Genomic DNA, 16,779 nt, shown 5'->3' with positions numbered 1-16,779 from the left:
TCTTTCTTTAAACCCCCCCCCCCCAAAAAAAAAAGCTCTTAAAAACATGATTACGATGGGAAAGAAGGGTGGCCTGATTCAGTGATCTTCATTTGCCCATCAGTGAATATATTCATCAAATCATAGACACCTGTTATACATGTATGAAAGGCGGCCTGAGGCCTGATTTCCGTGGCCAACCTGAGGCTGCTTTTGTGGACTGTTTTACACATGAGCAACGGGGCAGGCTCAAGCAACAACACTCCTCATGGACCCTGTTTACACATAGGTCGGCCTCAGACCAGACGTCCAACTCAACAGCTTAGAGCCTCAGAGGCCATTTCCACAAATCTCTCACTCTCCTACTCTAGCTATGCGTCCCCACTTAAATATATTTCCTTTTGCTTTCTCTCACCCACCTTTACAGTTTGTCATTATGTTAGAATATAAGGCTAAGATGGCACCAGATAACATTGATAATCCCAGCTGCAAGAGATATCCCACTCTGCATTCGTGATGTGCACTATGCCTAGATGTAATATTGTGCATGTGTTCACACATAAGGTTGTCTCACGTTTGTTAGGGGGTCCAGGCAGGAGAATCTATATAAATGCTTGGGGTTGGAGTTCTATGTTCAATGTTAAAAAGAGAAAATGCAAAAAACAAGCCTTCATGAAAACTAAGTGACTCAGTAATGTCACGTCTTTGTGTATGATTTGTGTATCGGGGGGGGGGGGGGGGGGGGTTGAGACATCCACTTATGGTTCAAAGACAGTATTTAAAGGGACTGTACAGTACTGGTTGAGGTAGGGATTCATGTTTTGAACATTCCTAAGTGAGATAATGAAAAGCCTCTTATGAAATATGAAAGAGCATGTAATTTTAAGAAGGATTCAACGTTTATTTGATGAAAATTGGTTTTCAAATGGCTGAGATATCCAAAAAAGTGCTAATAATAAAAGGCGACATGCCCCAACTTTATTCGTATCTCTTTGTTTCACTTTGTTTTTGGATATCTCAGCCATTTCAAAACCGATTTTCATCGAATAAACTTTTGATACCCCTTAGAACTGCATGCTCCTTGACATCTCATAGAGTGGTTTCTGAATATCTCACAAAACGTTAAAAGCTAAATCTTCACCTCGACCAGAACTGTACACACCCTTTAAACACATGTGGCTTTCTGTCGGTTTTTGATAGAAGACTTCATTAATAGAGTAGTTCCTGATAGGAGCGCTCATCAAATGCATTACTCATACTTTCATATTAATGCCTTGCTAAAAATCTCATACTTGACAAAAAAAAAATTAAAAGGACCTAAAGCCAAAATACAGTGCACTCCCGTTATATTGAACATGGTTAACACAATTACGGTTTCAACGAAATAAAATTCAGGTAGCAACATTATCATCTCTATGCTTTTTTTGTTTTTGTTTATTCATTTGGTATAACGAAATTTTGATATACATGTAGCAACAGAAAACTGCCAGTTCCAAGGACTTTATTTAAAATGAAGTCCACTCTATACATGGATTGAGTGAAAGCAGGAATATTAGTAGAGGTATTAGTAGACATCAGTGAAAGTTTGAGGAAAAATCAAACAATCAAAGGAAACCAAATCCCACAGAGATAATGTGGATTGAGAGAAAGCAGTAACATTGGTAGAACACATCAGTGAAAGTTTGAGGAAAATCGGATGATCGATGCAAAAGTTATGAACTTGTAAAGCGTTGGCGTTGGAACCACTGGATGAGGAGACTACTAGAGGTTATGATGTCATGTGTGGACAATATAAAGAAAAATATAAAGGAATTCCACAAAAAACCAACATTTTTCATGGAAAATTACACATTCCATAAACTTGATATTGACATTGGCATGTTATGAACTTGTAAAGCGTTGGCGTTGGAACCACTGGATGAGGAGACTACTAGAGGTTATGATGTCATGTGTGGACAATATAAAGAAAAATATAAAGGGAATTCCACAAAAAAACCAACATTTTTCATGGAAAATTACACATTCCATAAACTTGATATTGACATTGGCATGTTAACCCGTTGAGGACGAGTCCCGAGTATACTCGGGCAGGTGTTTATGGGAAATGCGTGTTGAAGCAAAATCAGTCCGTCCTCAACGGGTTAAGGGTAGCGATTACCGTTGCAATTTTTTGGGGACATATGGTACAATATTATACATAAAAATGCAAACTGTCTGGGCGTTTAACCCTAAAGGGACCGGGCTTTTTTGGCTATGCTCAGAGGGGGGGGGGGGGGGGGGGGGGGGGGGGATGGATTCCCCCCCCCCCCGAGATCTCGGCCATCGGAGGTGCGATTGCGATGAAAATTTTGCATGCGTGAGACCCGCGTCATAATCTACAAGATTGTGTCATAAGATTTTTTGAAACAATCAATTTCTGATTCTAATTAATTAATTATGCAAATTAAGCTCAAGGTGATATTTTAGCCTAATTAAAAGCACTGAGAGTCTAATTTTCGATCTGTAGATCTGTTTTAGCATATTCAACAATTGTACATCACAAAAACTTCCAAAACTCATTTCAATTCTTATGTATTTTATTGTTTTCAGATTTCTTATTTATTTCTTTGTTTTTCAACTTTTGTTTTTTCTTTATTTTTTCATTGGAAATTGTCACTGACCACTTTTCTACCATAATTAGCACAAAATTAATCAATGAAAGTGATTAATTGTAAAAATAATCAGGTTTTTATGACTTTCATGACAGAGCACTGTTTTCCATAGGAAATGTACACAAAATCACAAAATTTTGCCCGTTTTGGGGCGACATTCTGTTACAAAAATGGGCGTGGCTTCGCAAAAGTATGCGCGGACGTAGCAAATTTGGTCTCAAAAGTTGCGCGAGACTTGAACGAAGAAAGTCAAGAAGCCTCGCGACGAGGCCTTCTCGCGTTACAGAATACCCCCCCCCCCCCCCCCCCCCCGCCGGCCCTTTTAGGTTAAATGTGCTCATCATAGAGAGAAAAATAAGTGCAGAGTGGTAGTGTGCATAGAAGTATTATATCCACTTATTTCATATTCCCGAAACTTGGGCTAACAGCATGTACATTGTATGTAGACCAAGAGACACGTGCGCATGGGAGCATGCACTCACACACACACACACATACCCTCAATCACTCACGTTCAAAGGGGTGCAAAAATCTTTGTGATCTTATGACAAGATTCACCAGTGCTTTTTGTTGAGATGAATCTGTTGACTTCAGAAAGCGAAAAATGTCTTCTGCCTTTGTTTCTGTTTTGGCTGCTAACATAGCTCTTGCTATCATTAACTTAGGGCAAACAAGTAAACAGTGTTCGACCGTCTCAGGAACAGCACAAACTTCACAAAATCCTGTATCAAGTTTATTAAGTTTACACAAATTATCATTAGTCCCAGATTCTTCATTCTGAGACAATGTAAAATGTATGCCAGTCTTGGCTCACTGAACAAACATTGATTATACTATTTTTCACACTTTTTGGATTCTCTTGAGAGGAGAGTTTGTCTTATCCCATTTAGTTTGCCATTTTCCATACAAATATTTTTTAACATGATTATAATATTCTTTCTTGCTTAGCTTATCCTTTATTCTATAAACTATATTTTTACAGTGTTTTTGGCCCCTTTATGTCATTCCCCATTATATCACAGTGACCTGGGATCCATTCCAAACTTACTTGGAGTCCTTTAAAACATAAATTTGTACATAAAATCATTATCTCTCTAACAAATGGTTCGTCTGTCTGAGATTCGATAGATTGGAGTGCACTGAGAGAATCACTAAAAATAACAGGTCTACTAAGCAAAGGTGGTAGGTTATCCAACCAATACACGGCTAAAATTACGGCTGCCAGCTCCGCTCTATAGATTGCAGTAGAGTCTTGCATTCTTTTCGATTTGGTGTATCTGTAATCTGGAACATAAGAGGATGCAGCTACTTTACCACTATCTGGCATTTAGACCCCGTTTACAGTGCGGGGCCGGGCTCGGCCGCGGCTCGGCCGTGGCCGAGTCCGGCCTCAATTGCGTGGCCGAGCCTCGCAATTTTGTCTGTTTACACTGCTGGGCTCGGCCGCACTTTTGATTCAAACCTTTCAATATTTTGTCGTAGTGGCGCTCTGCTTGTAAACAAACGCAATTTGGTATTGTCTGGTTTTCAGACCCTTTGCCAAATGAATTCCGTCGTTTGGGCAAAGGCCTTTGCCGAAGAAAAAAAATCCTTTGCAGGACAAAACCACCTTAAACTATACTAGTTTTCGACGTTGAGAGGTTAATATCCTGAATAGCGAAAGATACAGGCAGAGGGTTTGGAAGCCAGACTAAAATTGGCCGTGCAATTGGCCGCGCATTTGGCCCAGTTTGCGTTTACACCAAGAAGAGGCAGGCTCGGCCGCGGCTCAGCCGGCGGCTCAGCCGCGGCCGAGACCACCTCCAGAGCGAGGCCAAATGCGAGGCCAATTTTGGCCTCGCATTTGGCCTTTTGCACGTTTACACTGAAGCGGGGCTGGGCTCAGCCGCGGCTCGGCCGTGGCCGAGCCTCGCACTGTAAACGGGGTCCTAGATCCATCTGAATAATATGCAGGTGATTATTCCATTTGGTATAAATCAATTCTAAGCTACTTTGTCTCAGAAACTCTTGGTTTTCTTTCTTTGTTATGATTTTACTTAATTCTATAGATACATTTATAAGGTGATTGCCAAGTCCAGGTAGGTACCGTGGGAGGTTGTATGGATACATAAATATGTTTCGATATTTAAGTCCTTTGGAAGGTTTTGGGTCCTTAATCCAAAAGGTTCCCTAGAATTTATGCTCTTTCGTTATACAGAAATCAAACTGCCATCATTTTACAATGTCATCAATACGCTTACGTAACCTCACAGGGGCAGAGCGCATGTCTCCTCGAATGTCAAGAGGCATTTCACCATATTCAACCTGCAAAGTTGTGAGGGAGGTACAACGTACCTGGTTTTGAGTCGGTACAAATTACAAGTACCTGATATTGCACTGAGTTTAAGATATTCTTAACACTGATGGAGGCCGAGTCATACGTATGCTGCACATGCATAATTCATTATTGGGCATATCAAAGTTCTATAAACTCGCAGCAAATCGTGTATACTTTTACAAAACTTTGAATATGCTAGAATTTTTTGAATATTAAACCTCTTTTTACATCTTAAGGCTACATCCTGTAGGTGGGGTGTCCATGTCAATCTCTTGTTGAAAAAGACCCCCTAATATCGATACTGATCAGCAGGTTCAGGGAATAATTTTCCTTCTCGAAATTGAATAGCAATTTTAGCCGATGGACATACATTTTCAACAAAATGGTATACAAGTCTATGTAATGAAACTGCTATGCAAATTACATTTTGTATAGCAGTCATACCAAAATGCATAGCAAATTGCTATGCGATACCAGGAAAATTATTACCTGAGGTTTGAGTTTGTTGCCTTCTAAATTTAATATACAAACTGAAGTTATCATCTTTCACTCCATGGAAGAAAAGAACAGGTGTTGTTTTCTGATGGGAGATTTTGAGCCCCCATGAAGAAAACCACATGATGCATCACGCGTTACCCCGGGGTACCGTTGTATCCCGGGGTACCACACTGTGTAGCGCCACCTCACGTCCACTTGAGGACAGCCGCACAGAAGGGCTCACACGGGTAAATAATTCCCCATAGAGACGTGTGTTAAAATTCAAATTTCAAAAAATTCTGTAAAATAGCTGGGAGAAATGAGGTGTTTCATCTTCACTAACCTGAATAAGTGAGATATTACCTTTCATCCATCAGATTGCCAGGGTGGGTTGTTCTGCTCTAATTCTGTCCAGGGGTCCGCAAAGCCAGACTACGAGTTCTTGTCACTCAAAAAATCACCTATTTTCCGTACACGTACCCAATGAAATATAGTCCCCTCAAATTCCATCAGAAAAGCTTTCATCTTCCAACCAAAATGCAGTTTGTAGAGGAATTCATACTCAATATCTACAGCTATTCAGTTTTTTGCCAAACTACATCATTGATTTTTAATTAATTTTTTTCTTCATTTATTTTGGTATCTTTGGTACGAATTTGTGAAGGGGTCTGGGACAGTCCATTTTATTTACAGGTGTGAGCCCAGAAATGCATGCACTGAGTGTGCATGTACATAGTCATTCCCACTGCATGTTATACTATGCATACATGGTACGCTGAGCTAGCAATAGCGTATGCTTCAGTGCAGTGCAGTGTAGTGCAGTGCGTGCAGTGGATAGCGTGCGCTAGCTCCAGCACCAAAATAATTTCCCACTTTTTGGCACCCAGGGTACAACCTTAAAAAAAAAAACTAGACTTGGAATTTGTCAACATTGACAAATTATTGTAGGTGATCCGATCTATTTTAAAATCAATGATTTGAGTCCTGATCCCAATAGGCATGACCATAAATGTTTCATCTGCGTTTAGGGGACATTGGCCGTGTGATGTTTGGATTCTCATTTAGAAAAGGGAGTCAGATCTACAATCTTTGGTACCGAATTCCGTATACACTAACGAAGATACAGAATGAAGTATATTTGACCTTTGACCCCACTTTGCACACCCAAGATGGCATCTGAGCAAAACGTGGTTATTTTGTGACATGATTCTTGTAACATGGTCTTTGCGTGTGCAAAATATGGGAAAGATAGGACATGTATGGTACACCAAGATACAGGATGAAACATTTATGACCTTTGACCCTAATTTACATACCCAAGATGGTGTCCGATCAAGTAGTTGTTATTTTATGAAGTAATGTACGTGACATGAACTAAATATGTGCAAAATATTGGGCTGATAGGGCCTGTTTTTCTTGAGTTATTGCAAAGAAAGTTGCAAAAAGAAAGAAATATGAAAATACATCGAAGCAAAGCTTTAATTTTAGCCAAGTTTTTCGACGTGATTTCGACGTCGCATGAAAAAACGGAGGACAAATTATCGATAGCGCAAAGTCTCAGCTACAACATATTATAATCTGGGAGAGAAATTCACAGAAGGGTGAGTTAGTGCTCGATAAAGACAATCATGTCAATTTTCACATCTAGAAAAATTCCCTCCCATAGAGATAACACGTCATAACGAAGATACAGAAAGAAGTACATATGACCTTTGACCCCACTTTGCACAGACAAGATGGCATCTGAGCAAAAAGTGGTTATTTTGTGAAATGATTCTTGTAACATGGTCTTTGCATGTGCAAAATATGGGAAAGATAGCACATGTATTCACCAAGATACAGGATGAAACATTGATGACCTTTGACCCTAATTTACATACCCAAGATGGTGCCTGATCAAGTATTTTATGAAATAATGTACGTGACATGAACTAAACATGTGCAAAATATAGAAAAAATAATTCAACCAAATGGCTGATTTTTATTTGGTACCCTGGGATGCGTATTTTTTATTTACACCACTGCTCCGCCACAATATTAGAAAAACCCCACAGAAACGGCTCGCGCCCTAAGACTACGAGTATAGGGACTCTACCTAAGACAAATTGTGTTTGCATTGGGCCTACTTCTAAAGGACAATGACCACTGTTCTCGGCATCACCTCGCTTTGGCACGGTGAATTAGGGCTTGGACTGAAAATCAGAAGGTCCGGTGTCACAGTGGTTCGACTCCCATTCGGGGTCTTGCTCAACATCTAGTTTTCATTTTTGCTCTTAATTTCTAAAGTATATGTAACGGTTTATTCCGTCAGGCTCAAGGCTAGAGAGAGTAATAAAGTCAAAGACTTGATAGCGAATTGTGGCGGAGCAGTGGTGTAAATAAAAAATACGCCCCAGGGATACCATATATGTCATCACATATTCATTATGATAGAAGTAGTCTCCTCATCCAGCGGTTCCAACACCAAAACTTTAAAAATTCATAACTTTTACATCGATTGTCTGATTTTCCTCAAACTATCACTGATGTGTTCTAATAATGTTGAGCATTGCTTTCCCTCAATCTACATTTCTCTTTGGGTTTTGGTTTCCTTCAATTCAAAAGTTTTTGAAAATTTTGGTTTCATCATCTGTGGATTTTATAAGGAGACTACTACACTTTTGTATCCATATGGGCAATATAGAGAACATCAAACAAATTCAACATGTTTTCACTTTTCTATAAAGCTTATATGAAAGAGCACTTGACTTTAAAACCTAGCTTAAAGTGTATCTGTACACAGAAATTTAGTTTTCTGACATTGTAGGTTGTTGTACTGGTAATATCCCTATCAAATATAAGAGTGCAACGTTACTCACATGCAGAGATATAGCAATATAGAACGAGACATAGAGCAATTGATCTCTAAAATGCCAAAAATTACATGCGCCTTGATCTAAGAGTTCATTAGTCTTCTGGCGTTATTGACTGCATCTGATTGCGTAGTTCGATAATTTTCGGTTCGATACTCTCAAAACACGCAAACGCACGCAAATGTCCATGCCATGTACGCAGCTCGGTTGGTGCTGCCGGCCACGCCGGGCCACTGACCAGGCAGGCGGGGCAGCCTCTACTCATGGGGATGCATATTGCTCGATGAGGCGATACCGATAGACAGTATTCGATATACAGCTGTAGCTGTGTCCAGACGGAGGCGAACGAAGGAAACGTGCACACACCCATGGTCTGCGCGCGGCTACTATTTTCAGATTTGGCTATTATTGCAGCACGCACTAGTGCGTGCTGATTTTTTACATTTAATATTTCATAGTTTGGGACATTTTTGTGATGGGATAGAATTTTCTCTAGAGTTCTTAGGACATGCTCTCACACCTCTCAAATTTAAATTTTAGGGGAGAGATTCCCTTTAAAAATTTCAGAAAGTGGGGGAATAATATCACCTGTAATGTCTTGCGGCGAAAATGCGGTAAATTGCCTTTCAAATATATGCAGCTCAAACATTTAAACTTTTGGACACAGTGCAAAACGCCAATAGATTCTGGTACTGTTTACAAGATTTTGGCACACCCTATGGTTTGGCACATGCTATCAAATACAGGAACTTAAAGGCCCTTTTTACCTTTGGGAGCAGTGATTTAAAAATTTTCAAGATATCACTTTTGATGCATATGTGTAGGTCAGTTGTATCACAAAACATCCTACCATGTAAAATGTTTGCAATAAAGCCTAAAATACAAGGAAATATCGCTATTTTTCTCATTAAACCATAACTGTGGACGTTTTAGTCTGGAAACATTTTTATTATAACCATTGTTCACATTTTCAACAGCACTCAAAATTGATTATAGTTGTTCAAATTTTCACATTGATTGTTTCTATCCCTAACTCACATTATAGAACTATTTTGAAGCACTAATGCTGGGTTTTTGTTTCATCTGCATATGGGCAATTCCACGGTAACTAGGACACAGGTGCCAAAAATTCAAAATGATATTTGTTTCAAACACCATACATTTTCAGACAGTACTTGAGTTGAAGTTTTAAGAATCATTATGTTTTTCAATAAAAGCGGCCATTTTGATTTTCAAAATGGCTGCCAAAATATGCCTATAACTCAATGGTGAAAAGAGTGTATTGTTGCATAACTTACTCTCTGTATATCCACTTTATTAGTACTCTAAACAACAATCTTTCACATGTATGCAGTTACAAGAGAAGTCTTTTACCACACGATAGAAAAAAAAAAGCTGGTAGCTTTAAAGAATTTGATAAAAACTGTTAATTACTTTGATAATGATGGATGTAACGTCAGTTACCAAAAACAAGGAATTTTTAAGTTTATTCATCAAAGGAAGTGAGCTGTATGATGTAACTTGGGATTTCTAATGTATGCCCATATGCCTTTATTTTAATACCAGAAATAAGGATACTTGGCATACTGGAGAGTCAAAATGAACACTACAAATTGTGTAACGTCAGTTACCGAAACGTCATACACGAGTATGTAACGTCAGTTACCGTGACAGTAATTATAACTGAGGCAAATTTTTTGACTTTTGGCCATTTCAATACATCTGGGAAGTCAACTTACAACAAAGAGCAGCAATCCCTTTCATAGGAAATGATGTCATTACCATGGTATGTCCATGGATATTTTTTTTTTTAATTTTATTTTATTTCTAAATTCATTTATTCATTCATTTACCATGATTATCTTTTTTTTTGGGGGGGGGGGGAAGCTTGAGCTTTCGATTTTTGATTCAGCACAAGTTTAAGGTTAAAACATCTGGAAGTTTAGTTTGCCACATGCAGTATATATGCACTCAAATTAGTACATTTCCAGTCCTACAGGATGATAAAGCTACCAAAGTTTGTAGGCCTAATCAGTGACATGATTGCATGTCAACCACATTTTCTACAAAAAAAAAAAAAAAACAAACTTCTGCACAGCTGTATACCAACAGTTTAACAATCTTCACCATTGTTTGCTTTTGCTGGCATTTTTCTTTTTTTTTTCAGGAAGCTTAGTCAAGTTTCTACCTCAAGGCAAATGCACAAACAGATATTTCTTCTCTCGCACTTAAATGTGTGGTGTAGTTAACATGGCTCATCTTGTATTATGGTACGTAAGGCATGTACTCATTATTGTTTGAAACTTAACACTTGTTGCTCAAAGTGAGAGAGGATTCTATAGGATTTAAAAAAAAATGTTCATACAGTGTGTATTTGTTGATTACTTTATTCTATTCATGCAGGGACATTTTGTAATACAACACATGATAATTATGAACAGGAAGAGTTTTTTATATTGATTTTAGTATTCTTTCGTTGCAAAGTCCGATTTTTTTGTATCTCGAATGGATTTGCAAGCCGTGATATATCAGTGAAAAGGAAAAGAAAAACAGTTAAATTACTTCAAGCTAGGAATAAAACAATAATGCTCTTTTGACCAAAAAAGCATTTATTTTTCTTCCTCACAGAGAAATATTAAAAGTGCGACACTTTTCATTTAAATCAATTGATGATGGAGATCATCAGGAGTAAAATAAAGAAAAGAAGGAGAAATATATCACAATAGATTTCATACATATTTATGCATATTTATGAGTTGATACATTTTTTTTTTTCCCATGACCTGGAAGATATTTTGATATTTTTTTCAAGCACAAAAATATCCATGTTTTGTGTAGTACTACAAGGTATTATGGGTGGAGCACTTTATGTAGATAAAAACTTTCCTGTTCATTAAAAAACAAACAAACATACAAACAAAAAAAGCCCTTAGCCATGTCAATATATTCATACTTGGAACTGCTTAATCTATTAATGGCTCTGTGTAATCATAAATGTTGAATAAAAATTAAATCTTCAGACAAATGTCAAGAAATATCCTCTTGTGCATTTACATTATTTTTGCCCAACTGTGCTATGGCATGGGAGGGGGGGAGGGTGCCCCCTAAGGGCCCACCCAATATTATTTGTGTCTTTAGATTTTGTTTTAATTTGTTGCTGTAGTTGCCTGGGATTGTCACTGGTACATTGCAGCAGTATAATAACCTGTTAAATAAATTAGTTCTCTGTAAACCCCACGGTAAAGTATGTGTAACGTCAGTTACGTAACGTCAGTTACTGACATGTTTACCTTTAAGTTTTCATAGAATACAAAGAAAATGGACTACTGTTTCATTTCATTGTGTATTTATGACTGATGAACCAAGGTATGACTCCATATCAACCAAATCATTCTGAATGGACAGAATTATGAAATATCACATAGCTATTCCCAATCATGATTTTGCATGTGTAAACCCTATGGCAAATGTAAGCGTAACGTCAGTTACGTAACGTCAGTTACCGTCATGCCTTCACTGAAATTGGCATGGTGGTAAAAGAAGACAACTAAATTGCACATTATTTTGCACACCTGTTCCTAAGAACCTAGGTGTATCGCCACATTAAACACATAAAGGCTAAAAGTCAGGGACATGAGATATTTCCATTTACATCTACACCATAATTTCCCATGTCCTTTTTCCGTAACGTCAGTTACCGACACATTTTCACTTGCTATGTGATAAGAAATGCAGTTTGAGAGAAAAACTTTCCACCTATTTCTTCATTGTCATGAACTTATTCATCAATGCTAATTGCAAGCCCAAGGTGCTTTCATTTACAAAACTACAAGGTAAACAATTTCATGAAAATCCTTACGTGTAACGTCAGTTACCGTGGAATTGCCCATATGGTAATATAATGCCTTTAAGATAATGCCACCCAGAGTAGGGAAAGAGGCAAGAAACTTTCAGAGAAAGGTCCAGAAACTCTGTAGAAGTAATTGTTGTAGGGTTGTATAACATTCTGATGTATTTTGTGACATGATGGGTAATAAGAAGGTTAAACTAGCCACATGACTGGTTCGGAAAAGGTATTAAGATACTGTTGAAACTTTTCAGTTGGATGACGGAGGGGGTAAAAGTGCAGTCCAAAGCACCTTCTCTCTCAAAAAATCAGTAGGAATAGGGGGTAAGTGCATTCTAGAGCACTCTCTCTCTCTCAATAAACAATGAAGAGATAAAAGGGGTAACCGCTTGCTCTTATTAGGTCCATGTAACAGTCTGAGCTCTTCAGAAAGAAAACCAATGGCTGTATCACAAGAAACGACAGCGTATATTTTTTTTTTAGCTCTCCCCTCCATTTCCTACTTTTTTTCTTGGTTACGATTCAGTTAGAATTTCTACAGTTTGTCCATTTATTTCTCCAACTAAATTATGTTTTGTCTCATTGTAAATAAATGACAAGCATTTGAATCTCTTTTGATATGTGCAAAAGTCACACTGTATTTTACTTTGATTATAAATATGCAGATGTCATATTGTATACTTTCATCGAAAGAGGGCTTGACAGCGACTTAACACACCATACACATCAGCTCTAATGGTTAGAACTGTTGGGATGTCTACGGATAGGGCTCACACCCATAAATATTTCCCCATAGGGATGTGTGTTAAAAATCAAATTTCAAAAAATTCTGTAAAATAGCTGGGAGAAATGAGGTGTTTCAGCTTCACTAACCTGGATAAGTGAGATATACCCTTCCATCCATCAAATTTTCAGGGTGGATTCTTCAGTCCAAATTCTGTCCAGGGGTCCGCAAAGCCAGACTACGAGTTCTTGTCACTCAAAAAATCACCCATTTTCCGTACACGTACCCAATGAAACATACTCCCCTCAAATTCCACCAGAAAAGCTTTCATCTTCCATCCAAAATGCAATTTGTAGAGGAATTCATACTCAATATCTACAGCTATTCAGTTTTTTGCCAAACTACATCATTGAATTTTAATTAATTTTTTTCTTCATTTATTTTGGTATCTTTGGTACGAATTTGTGAAGGGGTCTGGGACATTCCATTTTATCTTTTAGTGATCGTGAATTCTGTAATCTCATTGGTCAATCAACCACTGAATATATCCCGTATTCCGTGATAAGGTTATATTGTGCGCATGCGCTAAATCCACCACTGAATATATTCCGTATTCCGTGATATGACGTCATATTACCCAGCTAGCTGCGCGTGTACCAAAGACGCTTATAGGAAAGTGCGGGCTAATCCTGTACAAAACAAATGGACAGCGCGCGGTCCTCAAGCGTATTACGCACATAACCTGAGACCACTAGACGCTTGATGAACGACAACAGCAACTTATGTATCTGGCTACTGCAGTATCTTATGGCTTGTACGTATTTTGTACATTGTATGCGCGCATACAGTAATCAGCTCGCGAGACGTAGGCCTAAGTCACCATGGTCATGGCTGACAGCCGGCGATTTCAACATCATTCACGAGGGGAAATCAGCGAGAAGAAGGTTAGCACTTACACTAAAAGATAAAATCGTTACCCCCTGCTTGTTCTTACGAAATACGGGAAATATCTACGGTCTGGTGCCATATTCCATTTGGCCTTCGGCCTCATGGAATATATTTGGCCGAATGGAATATGGCACCAGACTGTAGATATTTGCCCGTATTTCGTGAACAAGCAGGGGATAACTAATAGTATTTACGGGTGTGAGCCTTCTACGTGTATGGTGAGTTGGAATCTACTTAAATTCTACCGTCTAGGATGTCACAGGAGGTCTAGATCCTTGATTCTTGATGCAGTAATAGTAGGCCTAATCCCTTGTTTTGGCTCTAACACAAAGCTATAGAAGTCCTACTGGGATGAACTCAGGCTGTGTGTCATGAGGGGGTGCCATTCAAAGTATGTTAACAGTCTCACTATCATATAAATTATAATTAAATGTTTTAGCGCTCAAGTACAGTAAAAACAGCATGGATCCTACCACATTGTGGCAGATCCAACAGGAGGCTGCATTGTTCTGAGAATGGGTGGACGAGTGGAGCAGCTCCTTGAATTGGAATAATGGCAGTGGCAGATCCAGGACTTCCGTAAAGGGGGGAGGGGAAGGGGCAAAAAAAAAAAAAAAGATTCTGGTGGGCACTTCCCAGTTTAATCAGCTGACAAGCAAAAAAAAAAAAAAGACTCCCTAGATCCCTTTCTATTTATATGCAACCTTTTCCCCCCACTTCTGGGTTTCATACAGCTAGCTGACAAGCAAAAAACAACAACAACAAAAACAAAACAAAACTGCAGCGCAACTTTCTGTCTTCAAAAAATTACTAGGGGAATGCACACGCCCCTTTCATTTTTTTCATTTTTTATTCCATTTGTTAAAAAAAAAAAAATAAAGGGGGCATGACTGGTGTGCCCCCTCCCCCTCCCCCTCATCTGCCACTGTTTTAGATGGGTTGGCAGTGGTTAGTACAGCAATACTACTGAACAGATTATCTCCTATTAACTGATTAACATTACTGGTCCCAGCAGGTGATTATAGAATCTATAGTCTAGTCTTATGTTATGGCTCTTGGGTAATATGAGGTCTTACTAGGGACTAGTAGGGTTTCTAGGATAGACTGTCTATCTACTTTAACTGGAGTTATGGGAGTCAATGGTGGACCCAAGTAGGATTAGGAAAGTACCTGTGTAAATTTATTTGAGTTGATGATCTATAGACTCTAGCCTATAGGTTACCTTCCCATGACCACAATGTAACGTTAGTTCATTGTTGTAACTGTAATCTAGACTGTAATCTAAACTATAGAGAATCTAGATAGAGACCTATCTAGGTCTAGGTGATCTAGACGATTAGATATCTCTAACCCTAGAACCTAACATTAGACATAAATTTAGCCGGTGGAAGTTTAAATGGGGTGTGGCCTAGGCTGCTTCCATGCGAATTTCGTAGCCACAATCACAAACATGAATCATGATTCAAAACGGCGTTTCAAATCACGGTCTCAGCGGAAGAGCGTTCATGCGGGCTTTCGCAACGCTGATTCTGGCTCTACTCATCCTTTGCCATTGCGCAGCGCACTGCGCAGTTTGACCATGTCTCTGCAACTCGAGCCAGTAGACCTCCTTATGCCAACTGATCAGTCAGTTTGTAGGCCTTTACGTTTTTATTTCCGTGTATACTTTCCAATAAGCTGTGGCATTCAGGCTCTGCCCACAGATCGAGGAATAATCTTAATTCTTCGTCTCTCCAATTGTTTTCCCTTGGCAGACACAGCGCTGCAGCCACTACTATTATCAACTCAATCGGAGAGTTAATTATTATATTAAACAGCTACATGTAGATACTATAGAATCGGTGTATGGCGTTGATGTAAACAAACAAGTGCAAGTATGATACCGAAACACACGATTCATAAGACGTACACAAGCATGCGAACAGAACAAGAAGCTGTGGGATACCCCATAAACACGCATGCGCACAGCGCACAATGACGTCATAGAATCATGATTGAAATCACGGTTGCGTTCATGCGGTTTCAGCGATTGTGATTCTGGCAGAATCATGATTCAAAACGCCCTTTTTTCTGCGTTTCAGATCGGTGTTTTGAAACGCGTTTAAATGGAAAAATCGCATGAATGCAACACAACTAAACACATTTAGCGACTAAATGTGTTAAGAAACGCAATTCTAGTTTTGCATGAATGCAGCCCTAGACCCTCTAACATTTCCCCCATTAACGGACGAGTTCACCTTCTTTAACTCTTTATGTGCCACGTTCGCACGTCCGACTCAGTCGACGGCGTGCCAACTTCGCATATTCTGCTCAACACACAAAGCCGCCAAAACCGATCGATAAATCGCTAATCCCGCGGAACAATGAAAGCGTTTCTCGCGCTTTTGTTCCTCTCACATACGTCTTGCATTCTATGTGGTGATTGACTATCAAGCGGTGTTCCCGACTAGATTTGCGTGTACATTGTAAGTTTCTGTCACGGTTTTATGTGCAAAAGTCATGCCTTTAAAGTAATGTAACAACTGGTCATTCAAAAGACAAATTGAAAATAGATTTGTCATTCAATTTATATCGAAGCAAAGTTTGGCATTCCTCTTTAACTTTGCTTACTATTATGTCAACACTAACAGAAATTCGTAGAAGTTATACAATTTGGAAAAGCAGAATTCTTTCTCAAAGCATGACTGCCTTCGTGTCTCAGAATAACGTGGCACACAGGGGGTTTCCACCATGGCACATAAAGAGTTAACTGCGATCAGCAGCCCCATACGCATAGCATAATGGGGCTGCGGACTGTAGCATTCAGGATCATGACAAGGTAGTATCGCGGATAAATATCAACTTAAAATCGAAAAATTTCTTCAATTTGAAGACTTACCAGTGAAGTTGAAGTATTGACAACAGGCTTCAGGCAACGTTTGGTTCTGCCAATAGTCCCTTTCTGTTCGAATTGATTACTTAATGTGACTCGGTCGAGAGTAGCC

This window comes from Diadema setosum, chromosome 11 (assembly GCF_964275005.1).
Source record: "Diadema setosum chromosome 11, eeDiaSeto1, whole genome shotgun sequence".
Classification (NCBI taxonomy): domain Eukaryota; kingdom Metazoa; phylum Echinodermata; class Echinoidea; order Diadematoida; family Diadematidae; genus Diadema; species Diadema setosum.
Note: the sequence above shows the minus strand (reverse complement) of the source record.